Raw genomic sequence first — 15889 nt, 5'->3', positions numbered from 1 at the left:
CAGTTCCACGAACACTCGTGCAAGTCTAAAGTCGGTGAGAAAATTGTTTTTTTTTTTGCAAAAAAAAGTGAGAATCTTGAAGGTGCTGAAAAGTTGGCGACGATTTATTGCCATTTTTGTTTGTCTAAATTGCAAATTTCTGTAAATAAAATAAAATAAATAAAGGAATTTCAAGGCTGAGGTCAACTTGATGTCACATTTGCATCGCTTCCGTTTCCAATTTCACAATATTTTGTGTGACTTCATTTACATTAATCCATTTAATATTGTTATGGGCGATGGAGTTTATTGAACTTGGGCTTTAAATGTAATTGAATTGAATTAAGTCGGTTGATCGATGAAATTTGGATCGTTTACCTGATTTTAAATATTCAAGATTGCTACTGTGGCTGGATTTTACGACTCAAAAATTCAAAAAACGACACTCTTTTGGAATTTGGACTCAGGTTGAGGTACCTCATCATTGAAGTCTTCCCAACTCTGGTTTACCTTACCAAAATTCGGGATTATTACTGCGGTATCGATTTTGAATGTAACAAACTGCGAATAATGAACCTTATGTATGGCGGTCATCTGCTGTATTTTTGCCGGGACGCTGCTATACTTTTCTATTTTGCTTCCATTTTTACAAATTTTGAACATTTTTCTTTTGAAGGTCCGGGTTCAAGCCCAGGACTGAAAATATTTTTTTCGAAATTTCAATAATTTTCAAAAGAACCCCAAAAGAGTCAAATTTAGAAATTTTCCGATTTTTTCCAAAAGTGTTCCGATATTTTGCGAAAATCCTCTGGCCACCCTAGCATTATGTATAGTTATAAGCTCGACATTCATGCCAAGTTACAGAAATATCAAGTTCATAACTAGATATTCGTTAAATCAACCGCACCTTGTTCCACTCCGGGATACGTCGTCTTAGTATTGACGGCAAATTGATTTTGTAGATGGTAAAGAGCACAAGGGTGGTAAAAGAGCTCTTGGAGAGAGACTGTTGATAAAGACAGTGAAGCATTTGGTATTGGTCTAAATGGGTAAAAGAGTTTTAATAATATAGAGCGATAGAATCAGTTTTAGAAGGCATCTGAGAATGGCCATGGATCACAATTGATCTGTACGGCCAGGAAAGGAAGAAAGGAGACTTCCTGAAACTCTAGCAGTCATGATTCCTGTTGTTGAATCATTTTGATATCGACAATTTGAAATTGAGTCCATTTTGGGTATGTTTGGGATTTTTGAAGAATTTTTTTAAGATTTTTTCTTGATTTTTCGAGAATTTTCTTAATTTTTCTATGACAATTCTAAGTTTGACATGGCAATTCTACTGATTTATGCCTTATCAACCATTCTTCATCAATAATCTCCTTCAATTTACCACAAAACCCCAAAACGAACTCCCACAAATTGACCCAACATTATTGTCTTCCGCAACTTTTCATTTCTATTACGTCATACTTACAGGAACCAACCAAAAAGGACTTAACAATTCCAAAAATTCTATTTTTAAATAACCAGAAACATTAAGCTCTTCCTCAAAATAATGAACAAAAGGCGTGAATCTCATTGACAACAACAAAAAAGAAGCTCAATTCCATAAATGACATGAATGAACTTTTATATCCATTAATAAATATCAGAAGATGCTGTGAATATAAAAAATTGCGTGTCTGGGGAGTGAAAAATGTGCTTTTTGGAATGAGAATTTATTTATAAAAAACGACAACGATAACGGCGTGACTCAATAAGTATCAAAACATCAAAAGGAGACGGAAATATAATAGCAAAAAATCATATTTTATGGAAATCTCAGGAATGCTCGCAAGAAAAAGGTAAGGAATTGAAAGGATTATCTTTTTAATAAAATATCAAAAAAAGGACTTCAATGTTTATTGATGGATGGCTGTGGGAAGTGAAGGGTTTGTGGATGTGGGAAGTATTTGAATTGTTAATATTCAGTTCAGGTGTCTTCACACTTGAATTTAGAGGTTCAGGTGCCTACAAACAAGAGTTTTGAGGTTCAGGTGCCTTCACATTTGAGTTTTGAGGTTCAGGTGACTGCACACAAGAATTTTTGAGGTTCAGGTGCCTTCACACTTGACTTTTGAGATTCAGATGCCTTCACACTTGAGTTTTGAGATTTAGGTGCCTTCACACTTGAGTTTTAGAGGTTCAGGTGCCTTCACATTTGAGTTTTGAGGTTCAGGTGACTGCACACAAGAATTTTTGAGGTTCAGGTGCATTCACACTTGATTTTTTGAGGTTCAGGTGCCTTCAAAGTGGAATTTTAAGGTTCAGGTGCCTTCACACTTGAGCTTTTGAGGTTCAGGTGCCTTCACACTAGAGATTTTGATGTTCAGGTGTCTTTGCACAGATCCCAAAACCTCCAAATAGACTGAAAAACGATAGCGTTTTGATATAATCAAACTTCAGTGGACTGTATCTAGTTTAAGAAATATATAATGCTTTATTTCTCCAATGCAATGAATAAACTTCAAAAATATTCAATATCTTCAATAATCTTCAATAAATTGACTTTTCACAATATCAAAGCCAACTAAGACGAAAAATGTTGAAATATCATTCAACACTCTGCCAGCTTTACTTCAATTGACAAAAATGTTGAAATGTCGTTCAACACACTGCCATCTTCACAACAATTGATGATGACGATGATTTCCATATGTTAAATGACCAATTTCTTGATATATAGAACAGGGAGCCACAAACTTAGTTGTATCAAATATACAAGATGTGTTACATAACACAGAACATAAATGTTTAATGATTACTGGCCCTGTTCAATCTACAATCACAAGTTGCTTGATTTGACATAGTGTGGCTTAATGTCATTTTCATAATTTGATTCAACTTGATTATTTGTTTTCTTAGGTTGTGGACTTTTCACAACCAAATTTTCTGAGCTTGATGAAATGCGATTCTTATTTTCACGATTATATTTGCCATTTGCAATTATTTGCTCATGATGTACAATTTTCGTTTTCAACAATTCTTGTTGATCACCAACCTTCTCAATCTTCTTTTGAGTTTTTATTGGAACATTTGACAAATTTTCAGTTTTTGATACTACTTTCTTCATTGGTGAATCTTTCAATGTATTTTTGTCTGCATTGTTTCTACATTGCTTCTTTGTTGATTCATTCTTCAACTTCTGTTCACCACCAACATTCAATTCATTTTGTTTGAGTATGTTCTTGTTTGAAGCTGTGTCTATAATAGCTTCAACAGATTGCCAATTTCCTTTTGCATCAGGAATCAATATTCGAATTGTTGATAATTCTTGTGGTTTGCTTTCTTGTACTGATATCAAAGATTTAAAGTTCTTTGAATCCAATTTGTCATTACCTTCAGATGTTGAATTAGTGAAATGTAGAGTTGTATTGTGCTTTTTGTTACATTCCTTGCACCTCTTTTCACTTCTACAATTGATGGCTTTGTGACCATGACGTAAACAGTTTCTACACAATCTTAACTTAGAAACGATGTCAAATCTTTCTCTAGGAGTCTTGCTTAGGTATGATTCACATGCATAAATTCCATGAGATTTCAAACAAACTTTACAATTTGTTGTTTTTGCCCGATTATATACTGGCAAATCTATTTGTTGCAGCTTAGTTATACTCAAATTGTCCAATTGACTTGATGAATTGCTTATGTCACTGCCAGACTTTACTGATGACAAACTTCTCATTTCTAATTTGGTGTCCAATTGACTTGATGAATTGCTTTTGTCGCTGCCAGACTTTACTGATGACAAGCGTCTCATTTCTAATTTCCTCTTAACATAATTATCAAGTATCGAATTCAATGATACCTTTGACGACTTCAACTCAACTTCATTCTTAGTTGATGTTTCACTTCTTGAGTCAAGATCCTTATTATAATTGTTAATAATCATAATAGTTGCGTTATCAATTCAATTCTTAAAATGATATCTAACGTTTCAGCAATTAGTGTTACTTATTCAACGTTGTTGATATATTATTGCAGAATATTTCAACACTCTGCCAGCATCAACTTCAAGTTTCAAAAATGGTTATCTTAACACTTCCAGCTTCAGCTAAAAGGTCTTGATATATGAAAATCACTTGATGTATTTTCAAATCTTTCAGGTTTAATGTTATTGCTATCTTGCAATTAACTTCCAATATCCACAAATTTTTTGCTTTTGAGCAATCAATTCAAGCTTCAACGGTGTACCCAATGTATCACTTCTGCTTGATAATTAGCTTTAATCAAATGCTAATTCCACAAATCTTCACAACTCTGAAGATAAAATTCAGCTTCAACAAATGCTGACAAATTCTTCAATATTCAGCTCTACAAAAGGCTGTCCAATTTCAACTTTTCAAATGTTGATCAATTCCAAACTATTGTGATGTTTCTTCTTCACAATCTTCCCTCTTTCTCAAAATTTTCTTCAATTTTCCAATGGTGTCTTTGCAAAATTTCCAGATTTTTTGCAAATTTTCCAATTTTCTTCAAAGTACTGCTTCAATCGCAAGGTTCGAAGGACCATGAAAAACGATAGCGTTTTGATATAATCAAACTTCAGTGGACTGTATCTAGTTTAAGAAATATATAATGCTTTATTTCTCCAATGCAATGAATAAACTTCAAAAATATTCAATATCTTCAATAATCTTCAATAAATTGACTTTTCACAATATCAAAGCCAACTAAGACGAAAAATGTTGAAATATCATTCAACATAGACATTAAACTACATCTTATACCCAAAAATAACTCAGCAACTAAATTCAAACTTTTTGCCATTATTTTCCAACATTCCTTCACATTTACTTCCTTATTATTCATTCTCAGTATCCCTAATTGGCCATTTCTTGTGAATATTCAGCAAATTAATTACAAAATAAAGTTCAAATAATACAAAAAAGGTAATTAAAAGTTTCAACTGATGTTGACGACTCATTTGGAAACGGAATTTCAATTAACACTAAAATATTTATTAATAAATTGTTAATTATGAATTGGAAAACTTTAATTGGATTTCTATCGAAAAATATTGAACTTATTTTTGTTATGAATTATAAATTATTGGATTTAATTAAAGATTCAGGAGATGTTTTAGTCAAAAATATCCTTAGGGGATGGATGGAGAGTACGAAATGCTTAAATATCAGTTTTAGACTCCGCTTTAGCAACTGTAACGATAGGTTACAAGTTAATGAACCAGAATTTGGAATTTGTAGTAAAATTGTAGACGTACATGCCCCTAAGGACTTGCGTAACTTTCAAACGTATTTAAAATTTTAAATTGGCAAGCAGTATTTGAAGGAAGCAATGGATCACAGTTGATAAGAATGGATGCCGTCCAAAAGTTAGTAAATAGATGTTGGGCTAGCACTGTAATCATCCCATACCAGAAATCAGCCTCTAAATGAGTCTTTCGATCAGAATATTCATACTAAAATTCATAAAAATTCTTAAGTAACCAAAATCAAGCTTCACACTTAGTTAAATGTCAGCTTCTAGATAGCTGATATGAATTCATCCTTGCCTGAATCTAGTTCCACTATTTCAAGTCAATATGCAAATTTAAGTCAGAATTTAATTAACAAAATGGACATCATATCATGCTAAACTCTTCATTTGCGTCGTTATTCATGTTTGTTCGTGCTGACCTTCAATGTTAATTACTTAAAAATGTCACAACAAGTGATAATCTACATATATAAATAGGATGGATATTCGTGAGCTTTTTCAAAATATCCTTACAGACAATTAAGGTTGTTTTGGTCTTTTTTGAGTTTTGATACTCGACCAGTTCTTTGAATTGGGCTTGAACTCGGATCCTCGAAATGAAAAATGTTCAAAAATTTTTTAAAAAAAAATTTCAAAATTTGTATTAATTTCCCGATTTGTTAGAAAATTGGGACATTTTGAGGCTTTGTCGGGACACAACAGCAAGGTATTAAAAGTACAACAGCGTCCTGGTAAAAATACAGCAGATGGCTGCCCTAGGCATTGACCAAAGCTCAAAATGGAGTCCTGACAACTTCGATACAGTCTCGACACTCAAAATCCTACCAATTATATCAAAAAAGCACAATAAAGCAACTCTGGATCTCCATGAATCCCGAATATTCCCAACCGTATTAATTCTTGTTTCCAAGCATATCCAAAATGATTAAAAACATGAAACTTTTTTTTTGAATTTTAAATGAACAATTTATGAGTAAATTGAACATTTTTTTTTGTAAAGCATAAAGTAAACTTTTTGGAAGCACTTGAAAATTTAATTTATTTGCTCAACACAAATTCCAGCTACAGAAAAAAAAAATCCCTTTTTAATTGTTTAGTGGAAATTTTATGGTCGTGAATGAGACTTGGTGGGAGTTAATTAAATCAGGTTAAAGATGAAAAATTGAGGATTTAAAAAATTTTGTTTGTGGTTAATTAGTGAAATTTATTAGCGAAATGGGGTTTTTGGACTGGTAAAATTGTGGAAAAATTGTGAAAAAATTGAGGAAAATTTGGGGAAAAATTGTGGAAAATTTGGGGAAAATTTGTGAAAAAATTGTGGAAAATTTATGGAAAATTTGTGGAAAATTTTTAAAATTTTCTCAATTTTTTGAGCCTTTTATTTTTAATAATTCACGCAATTTTTGAGCTACTCAGAAACTTTTGCAATATTTTACTCTTTGAATGCTTCTGGCACGTTCAGCATACAGTCATGAAATTGCAGAAAAAATACTTTTTTCACCACATCAACATCAATCATCCTTTATGCTATACATTTTGAAATAAAATACAATTTTTTGAATTTTTTAGGAATATAAATTTGTTTTGTATAAATTTAAATATGACGGAATTTATAATATTGGGTATGAGAACTGTATTGAGACTTGACTAACGATCTGATGAATAAAATTACAATAAATCAACTAAAAATCGATGAAAATTATTGATATAATCTTGTGTATCTTCAAATTAAAGATTTTGAGGTTCTGGTGCCTTCACATTCAAATTTTTGTGGATCAGGTGCCTTCACACTTGGATTTTGAGGTTCAGGTGTCTTTGGTATTGAGATCAAGCAAGCAATATCAATCGATTATGCAAGTTACAAGCCACATCAATTGTAGATTACAGATTAAAATTGAACTATCAATGTACCCGAATAACACAAATTGTTTAAACGATCTAATATCAATTCTCAGGCAGAGCTGACACGATTCCATTTTTTTTTTTGGAGTCCGGACTACACTGAAGTTCTTCAAAGTCTGATTAGAATCCAGCTGATTTCGATTCCTGGATTCCTGGCAACTATGGAGTCACAGGTCGATGTGTTTCTGAGCTGATGCCAGATTCATGCTGTTTTAGTGCAAGCTATTGGATCTATTAAGTGCAGAGTTGCAAAACAGGCACCTGTGACTGGCAAAAATCGTACAAATTCTTGATAATTTGTATTATTTTTCTTACAAATCCATACAAATTATCAAGAAATTGTATGGTTTTTACCTGTCATAGATGCCTGCTTTGCAACTCTGATTAAGTGACCTGTGCTGTTCGGGGTATTGCTGTATTTAAGTTAGACATCCGAAACTGTCCCGGACTGCACAAAACGTAGAAATGACCAAAAATTCATCCCAAGTTCAACATGACTCTAATTTCAGGCTAGATTCGATGAAATGCAGCATCAAATCAGAGTCAAGTTGACCTGAAACTGAATTTTCAGACATTTCTACTCCATGTGCCTTCCGGGTTTTCAACAATCCTCACCCCCAATCCCCATCTTAATTGTTATTTAATTCAATTTTTTCCTGTATTTTTTTACTAAAATAATATTTATAAAATATCATAAAAATAAATGTTGATTTTGTGTCCAAATTAAACACAGCAATGATTTAGCCAGACCATAGCATTAATTCTGTTTTTGAATAAAAAGGTGAAATACACAAAAAAAACGAAGCTTTCCGTTGGCCATAAATTCTCACTCATTTCTTCCGTTCATAAAAATGAGCCATCGTCAGTGACGCACACAAATATAAAAATTTTTTTTCATCTCGCATTTCCTTTTTTGCTTATTCAATGTCAATGTAAACATCCTCACCATTACAGTCGGGTCACGTGATCAACTTTCTCATGTCTTTTTTCGGAAATAAAAGTTCTTTTTTGTGCTGAATATTTTTTCTTTTTATGCTGAATGAATGAAGGCTTTGGGGCTGTTGACTTGTTGAGCTCTGTTTAAGTCAACGTCACGCTCAAGTCTGAATTCCGCTCATGTCAGCACTCCGCTCATGTCAGCACTCCGCTCAAGTCAGCGCTCCGCTCAAGTCATCGCTCCGCTCAAGTCATCGCTCCACTCAAGTCATCGCTTCGCTCAAGTCAGCACTCCGCTCAAGTCAGCACTCCGCTCAAGTCAGCACTCCGCTCAAGTCAGCACTCCGCTCAAGTCAGCACTCCGCTCAAGTCAGCACTCCGCTCAAGTCAGCACTCCGCTCAAGTCAGCACTCCGCTCAAGTCAGCACTCCGCTCAAGTCAGCACTCCGCTCAAGTCAGCACTCCGCTCAAGTCAGCACTCCGCTCAAGTCAGCACTCCGCTCAAGTCAGCGCTCCGCTCAAGTTAGTGCTCCGCTCAAGTTAGTGCTCCGCTCAAGTTAGTGCTCCGCTCAAGTCAGCGCTCCGCTCAAGTTAGTGCTCCGTTCAAGTCAGAGATCCGCTCAAGTCAAGTGAGCAGCCCCGCTCCATTTAGAGCGTTGCGCAATAAGTCAGTTCTTTTGCACCCACCCAAGAGTCATCCCAGAGTGTGACATCATATGTGTACAACCCCCTTTTAAGTATCATACTCTCGAGAGAATACTGGACTCAACTTGATGAGCTTTGAGACATTAAAATTTATTTTCTTTTTTTCTGTACAAAAAAAAAAAAAATATGAAAATTTTATTAAGTTTCTCGACTAAATGGAGATGGAAATTTCTTGAATATTTTTTATTTTTTGTTCCATCAAACCCCACAAGCCATTGAAACCTTTTAGTAACAAAGTGAAAGAAGAATTTGGAACTTTTCTTTTTTTGTCCATTAAATCATTTTTTGAATGGAAAATGAAGAAGAATTTTCGTGAATATTTTGAAATAAATTTCTATTTTGTGGTTTTTTGAAGGAGGGTGAGGGAGTGGGGGTGGTGAGTCTTGGGGTGGGATTGGGATTGTGATGATTTTAGGGGTTTTTGAGGTTAGGAGATTGTTTTGTGGTTGTCTAGGATGTGGTTTGATCAGGATGATCCAAAATTTGGCACAATTGATCAAAATGAGACAAAATTAATCGTAATTGGCTCAAAATTGTCCAAAAACTAACAGAATTGAGTCAAAATTAAGCAAAAATTGACCAAAAATGAGTCTAAATCGACAGAAAATTGAGCAAAAATCGGCAAAAATTGAACAAAATTGAGCCGAAATGAACCAAAATTGAGTCAAAAACTATCAAAATTGACCAAAAATGACTAAAATGTGATTGATCAATTCCTCATTCTTAAGTGTTACTTATGACCGTTAAGTAATAAGTGAATGGCTCCTCACTGTCCATTGTGCAACTGTTCCGCAGCCCCTAACTTAAGAATCTCACACCTAACCCCCAAAAGCCCCAATAAACCCCCAAAATTTATTACCAATTTTCCATAAATTCACCAAATTTAAATCCATTGACAAATTTCCATTTTCCTCAACTTTTCTTCCAATAACAATAACAAAGCTGTAATTTCCATCTAGACACACAAAGACACCAAACTTGAGTCGTTAACAAAGAAAAACTTTTACAGAAGAATGGCAAATAAAAGACAAGTTGACTTGTAAATTGGAACTTTGAACCATAAAAGGAACTTTGTTTTTTATTAATGAATCGTTTCCATAACTTTATGCATTAAAGACAGCAGAAAAGGATCAGAAATGAAAATAAACAGCTTCATGTTACTAAGACGGTAATCAGTCAAGTGAAGCGGAGCAGCTGGATGGGGGTGGGGGAAGGGGATGGGTAGGGTGGCTATGTGGAATTGGAAGCAATTTTTCGGACAAAATTCTGTCAATTTTCCTTCAAGTTCCGCTAATTTTCCCACAAATTTCCGCCAATTTTCCTTCAAGTTCCGCCAATTTTCCTTCAAGTTCCGCTAATTTTCTTTCAAGTTCCGCCAATTTTCCCCCAAATTCCGCCAATTTTCCTTCAAGTTCCGCCACTTTTTCTCCAAGTTCCGCCAATTTTTCTACAAGTTCCGCCAATTTTACTTTAAATTCCGCCAATTTTCCTTCAAGTTCCGCCAATTTTCCTTCAAGTTCCGCTAATTTTCTTTCAAGTTCCGCCAATTTTCCCCCAAGTTCCGCCAATTTTCCTTCAAGTTCCGCCAATTTACCCTCAAGTTCCGCCAATTTTCCTTCAAGTTCCGCCAATTTTCGTTCAAGTTCCGCAGATTTTCCTTCCAGTTCCGCCAATTTTCCTTCAAGTTCCGCCAATTTTCCCTCAAAATCTCAATTTAGTCATCAAAAATTACTCACCATCCAACCATACTACACGTCTGCCTTAATCACAATCATCAATTTGACGCTACCAATGCCAAGTCAATCTCCAACAGTGTGTAATGCTTTTCATTTCATTCAGTTACACAATGATAGTAATTTCTAATGAATATTGAGTAGCAATTTGTTTTAATTATCCTTGATTATGTACTTTATTGTGTGAACAATTCCCTTGACATTTGATCTTTAAACTGCTGTTGCTGTTGCTTATACTTTATAGCAATTGAATTATTGGAACAAAGTATTTAAAGTATTTTGATTTGTTGCTTGATGTTGACTTCTTCTTGACTGTCGTTTTGAGGTTAAGGTATTGTGGGTGATGTGTAATTATGATTTAATTTTAAAGTAATGACTTAATTTTGGAAGGGAATGACTCAATTTGAGGCTGAAAGAGCAACAGCTCAGTTTGAATCAAAGAAACCAATTCTAAGCAGTAATTCAGACTAAAGCAATAAGTCTCATTTAAAGGTTCTAGAGACTGAGATCGAGAAGAACGGAGACTTCGACGAATTTCCTTTTAGTGTCGGTCTTGGTCCGAGACTCGGTTTGAGACATGAGCTCGATCTTGATCCTTTTCAAGCTCCCATGAAGACCGAGACTTTCGGAAAACCTACTCTCATTGACATGTCGATACGAACTGGAGCAACAGCTCAGACTACAACAGATTTAGGCTACATGCTACTTGTGTGCCGTAGAACAAAAATGAATATCCATCACTGGACTAAAGTAACGACTCAGTTTGATGGGATGAGAGCATCTGAAACGACTTATCCCATCTGACGTCTTAGATTGAACTGAATATCCAATATGATGCAATGATTCACTGGAATCTTGACTCTCAGAAGTCCTGCCAACTCTGCATAGCACGTCTTAAATTCCAATTTTGACTAAATTCTATGTTAAGTTATGAATTCCATCACCAGACACATCCAACACCCTTTTCCTCATTTAATCATCATATCATGAACACTTGCGTGCCTTTACACATCCCATTGTTGATAATTTTCTTCATTTTATTTTTTTTTTTTTGAGTATCTTCTTTCCATCCTCTCACGAAAAAGGAAAGGAGATCCTCAGCAATAATCTTTTTATTAGGTCTAATCATCAAATTACTATAAATTCTCACACAGACCTATTTTTGGAGCCACACGCAAATAAACAGAACAGAAAATCGCATAAAATTGTCCCCTCGAGTGACTCAAGCTCATCAACATGATTCTGTAACACGAGGCGAATGGAGACAATTTATCGGATTATTATAATTTTGTACCTTTTTCTGATAGAATGGGTGACTGATGGACTGTTAGGCTGATTATCAGTTCAGTTCTTAGTCCTGAATCCTAAGTTTGAGTCTTTCGGTCGCTCAGTCACTCAGTCACTCAGTTGCTCAGTTGCTCAGTCACTCAATCGCTCGGTCACTCAGTCGCTCAGTCGCTCAGTCGCTCAGTCACTCAGTCGCTTAGTCGCTCGGTCACTCAGTTGCTCAGTTGCTCAGTTGCTCAGTCAATTAGTTGCTCAGTCGCTCAGTCAATTAGTTGCTCAGTCACTCAGTCACTCAGTCGCTTAGTCGCTCGGTCGCTCAGTTGCTCAGTTGCTCAGTTGCTCAGTCACTCAGTCGCTTAGTCGCTCGGTCGCTCAGTCAATTAGTTGCTCAGTTGCTCAGTCAATTAGTTGCTCAATCACTCGGTCGCTCAATCGCTCGGTCGTTCAGTCACTCAGTCGCTCGGTCACTCAGTTGCTCAGTCATCAATCGTCAATTCTCAGTTCCTGTATTGTTAATAATATTTTCCTAGAAGCTATTCGTTCATTGAAATGGCTTCATATAACACAATTTCATAGCTTTTATGCCGAAATAATCACGTAGATGAATCCAATTTATGTCATTAAGTGAGCCTCTTTAGATCTTGAAGATTTCGATTCCGATTAGGCTTATCAGTCTATATAATTGATTTATTTAGTATTTCATGTGAAATATGAGAAGATGTTGAGTGTATTGAGGGGAATGTGGGAGTGGATGGGTGGAGGATGGTGCTGTCGACTCTCCCTGACCCTTCTCCCTCTCCAGCTACCCCCTCTTACCCTTCAGCTATCTCCTTGAGTGCTTCAACTCACAAATTGACTCATTTTAGCTTCAAAATTGTTCAAATTGTCTCAAAACTCACAAATTGAACGAAATTTCTCATCAAGGACACCTCAATTGAAATCCAGACCCCATCACACCCCTCCCAACTCTGCAAATCCTTCAAAAAATCTAATTGAGTCTCAAATTCCTTCAAAAATTTTCAATTCCCCCGCCCATATGTCGATATAAATTTAATTTCGAACAAAACAAAATACTTGAGTGGATTTGGATGCTTCAATTGTAAACATTCAAGCTTCTGTGTTGAGCCTTAAGCTACACAATTCTGATGAATGTGAAACACAAAATGTTTGTTTTATCGATAAAGGTAAAGAAATGTGAAAGGAAAATTGTTTCCTGAATTATTGTATTTTTGTGAATAAATTTTTTGATTTTTTTATGTAAGAAAAATGGGAACTAAGGAACAAATCCACCCTCACCTCCTCCCCACTCAAGAGCATTGAGTAACTAGGGATTAACCCGTTTCATAGCGAATAAATCACTTTTTTGGTACAATGACAATGTGCGTAGATGTGCGTAGTTTAAATTAAAATCCACCTGCCATACACAACCCCTGACCACCCCCCTCACATTCTCCCTCGTCCATCACAACCTCCCTCCTTTACCTTTCAGGCACAACCCTCTTCTTCCCTCCTAAGAGCGTTACGCTACATCCAATCACCCACTATAACTTCCCTACACACACATCATCAACACAATAACTCCATTCTTCCTTTCAAAACATACTCAAAAGACATCAATGTTTCTAATTAATTTCTGTCTTTTTCAATTATAACTCACTCACTTACTCCTTAGTCATTGATTTTCAGCAATTCAAGGAAATTCAATTTTTTTTTGCCTTTTATTTAACGTTATAAGTGGCAATTAATTAAGTAAAGACAGCCAAAAGCGGTTCAATGGAAATAATAATAAAGTTAAAATGACTAAATTAAGTGCAAATGAAGCTAGTGTCGTTAAGATAGACTGTTTTTTGGGGATATAGTTGCTGGAGTGTTGCTAAGAGACAATTGTAGATATTATTTTTAAGGACGTTGAAAAGAGTTGACAGGACTTCGGGTATCGGACTCCAATCGGACTGTAGTGGTCTCCTAGTGGAGTCCAGACTCAAAAACGGAGTTCTACCAACTCTAAGCTAGATTTCCAGGGTTTGACCCCAAAAACCCCTTACTTACTTACTTTGTTGTTCATAAAGATCAATTGAGATTCATGACATCCTTTAGGTACTGTCTAGTAAAGTCTCTATTGCTAGCTTTCGCCTGCTTGAGTCCCCCTTTTCCCCCAAATGGTCCTGGACACTGACATTCGAATTCTGGCTTCATCATCATGTCAATTAAGGAGCAAACCGTAGTAAGCTACACGTAAAAGTACTCAAAGGAACATTAAGGCCGTTCACTTATTTGAGCTGCTCCAAAGAAGTGGGAAGTGGCAAAAAATCGATTTTTTCGCAATATGTAGCTAGTGAAGGATTCCATTCATCCTCAATTAATCGATTATTGTTGCATCTAGAGTTGCCTAAATGTTGGGGTTCCTGATTCTAAAAGTCTAAAAAGGCATGAACACCACCGAAACCTAAATCCCAATAAGAAGTTGAATCTGAACTCCATTGGATACTGTGGAGTCTCTAGAGTCTCCCACAATGAAGTTCGGATTCCATTAGACTCTCTAGAGCCCCTGAAGTCCCTCACAATCTATTCCGGGCTCTATTAGTCTCTGTGGAGCCCCTAGAACTACCAAAATGCATCCCATTAATCCTGACTGCATCAACCTCACTCAATGCCTCACAATTCCACAAATTAAATTACCTATTTTTAAATTGCAACACAAAAGTCTGTAATTTAGGTCATTGACTCATTTATGTAGCACAACTATTCAGTCTTAACATATTTTCCGGTATCTATGACGTCACAATGTTTTCACAAACTCTCATCGTCTCGGAAACATTCAAGCAGCATGAAAACAGCTGCGTGGAAAATGGAAAAACTTTCATGAGGAAAATGAAGAGCTTTCGAAAATTTTTCAATTAGATTTTCTTCACTCGTCGGTGAATTCGGACGAAAAAAAAAGTTTTTCCAGCTCCGATACGTGTGAGAAAGTTTTTATTATTTGGTACGGGTGACTTTACTTCTTTTTTTTTTATTGGCTGTGTTGTTTTATTATTGTGAAAAAAATTTTTGGTGAAAAATTGGATTTTTGGTGATTTTTTGAGGTGATTTGATGTGAATTTGAGTATAAAAGTGGAATTTTAACGAAATATTGGAAATAAATTTGGAATAATTAAGGAACAATTGATGAAATTTAGGATAAATTTTGTTAAACATCGGGAAAAAGAGGAAATTTAGCTTAACAATTTAGGTCAACATGAAAAGCTGTTTTTGTGTATTTTTGTAAATTTGTGATTTTTTGGAGGATAATTGACAGTTACAGTGAATTGAATCAGTTCAAATATTGAGCAAACAATTTGATGATTTTGAAATTCAATCTGTGTAAACTAGTATGAGTTCAGCGTTAGGATTGATTTAACTAAATTCACGACATGAAACCAGAATCTAACTGCTCTAAGGGACATAGCAGAGTTCGAAGTCGACTTAAGTTTTGTGTAAAAAAGGCGGGTCGACTCGATATAAAATTTGAGTTAACTTCGGCCTCAGATGCATTGTATTATGACTTTTTGATTCCATGTGTCCTCCGGGAACTAAGTAGGAATATTAGGCATTAAGAACTCTTAAACTAAAATATGAAGAAGAGTTGGTAAGAATCCAGGAGTTAAACTTCACTGGATTACAATCGGATCAAAGTCCGACAAAAATGGAATCCGGAATCTAAAATTTAGTATTGCCAACTTCAATTTAAGGGACATGGACCCACAGGAAGATGGTTTATCAAGGATTCTTTTGGAACGTCTATCCAAGCCTTCATGTTCTATTTTACAAATCAAAGATCAATATGAAAACCGTATGTAAGAAAATTCTGTCTCCGATTCTGTACTGAAGTAGAAACACACAAATTAGAATGTAGAATGTAGAGAATCTACACTATTTGACCTTTTTCGATCTCTGAATGTAACCATTTATCTCCTGAGAAAGTATTGCAAGAGAGACCAAAAAATAAAAACAGAAAAACAAGGAATTCGTTTAACCGGTCTCTTAATTTGCCAACACTGAGACTTCTTCTTGATTATCTTAGAAAATAACCCCACCATAACTAAAGGGCA

At 35.3% G+C, this 15889-nt stretch overlaps 1 long non-coding RNA gene across 1 annotated transcript in view; it reads left to right on the top strand.

The window, feature by feature from the left end:
* LOC139090670 (uncharacterized) overlaps positions 1–15889 on the top strand; it is a 29279-nt gene that overhangs the window by 1593 nt on the left and 11797 nt on the right. Inside the window, exon 2 of the long non-coding RNA XR_011544446.1 lies at positions 1456–1823. This is a non-coding gene — a long non-coding RNA (uncharacterized lncRNA). The remainder of the gene's footprint in view (positions 1–1455; positions 1824–15889) is intronic.

The sequence above is a fragment of the Chironomus tepperi genome, unplaced genomic scaffold, assembly GCF_022539635.2.
Source record: "Chironomus tepperi strain 1889 unplaced genomic scaffold, CSIRO-AGI_Ctep_v1 contig_7, whole genome shotgun sequence".
Taxonomy (NCBI): Eukaryota; Metazoa; Arthropoda; class Insecta; order Diptera; family Chironomidae; genus Chironomus; species Chironomus tepperi.
The sequence above is the reverse complement of the archived record's forward strand: the minus strand, read 5'-3'. Positions and strand labels throughout refer to the sequence as shown.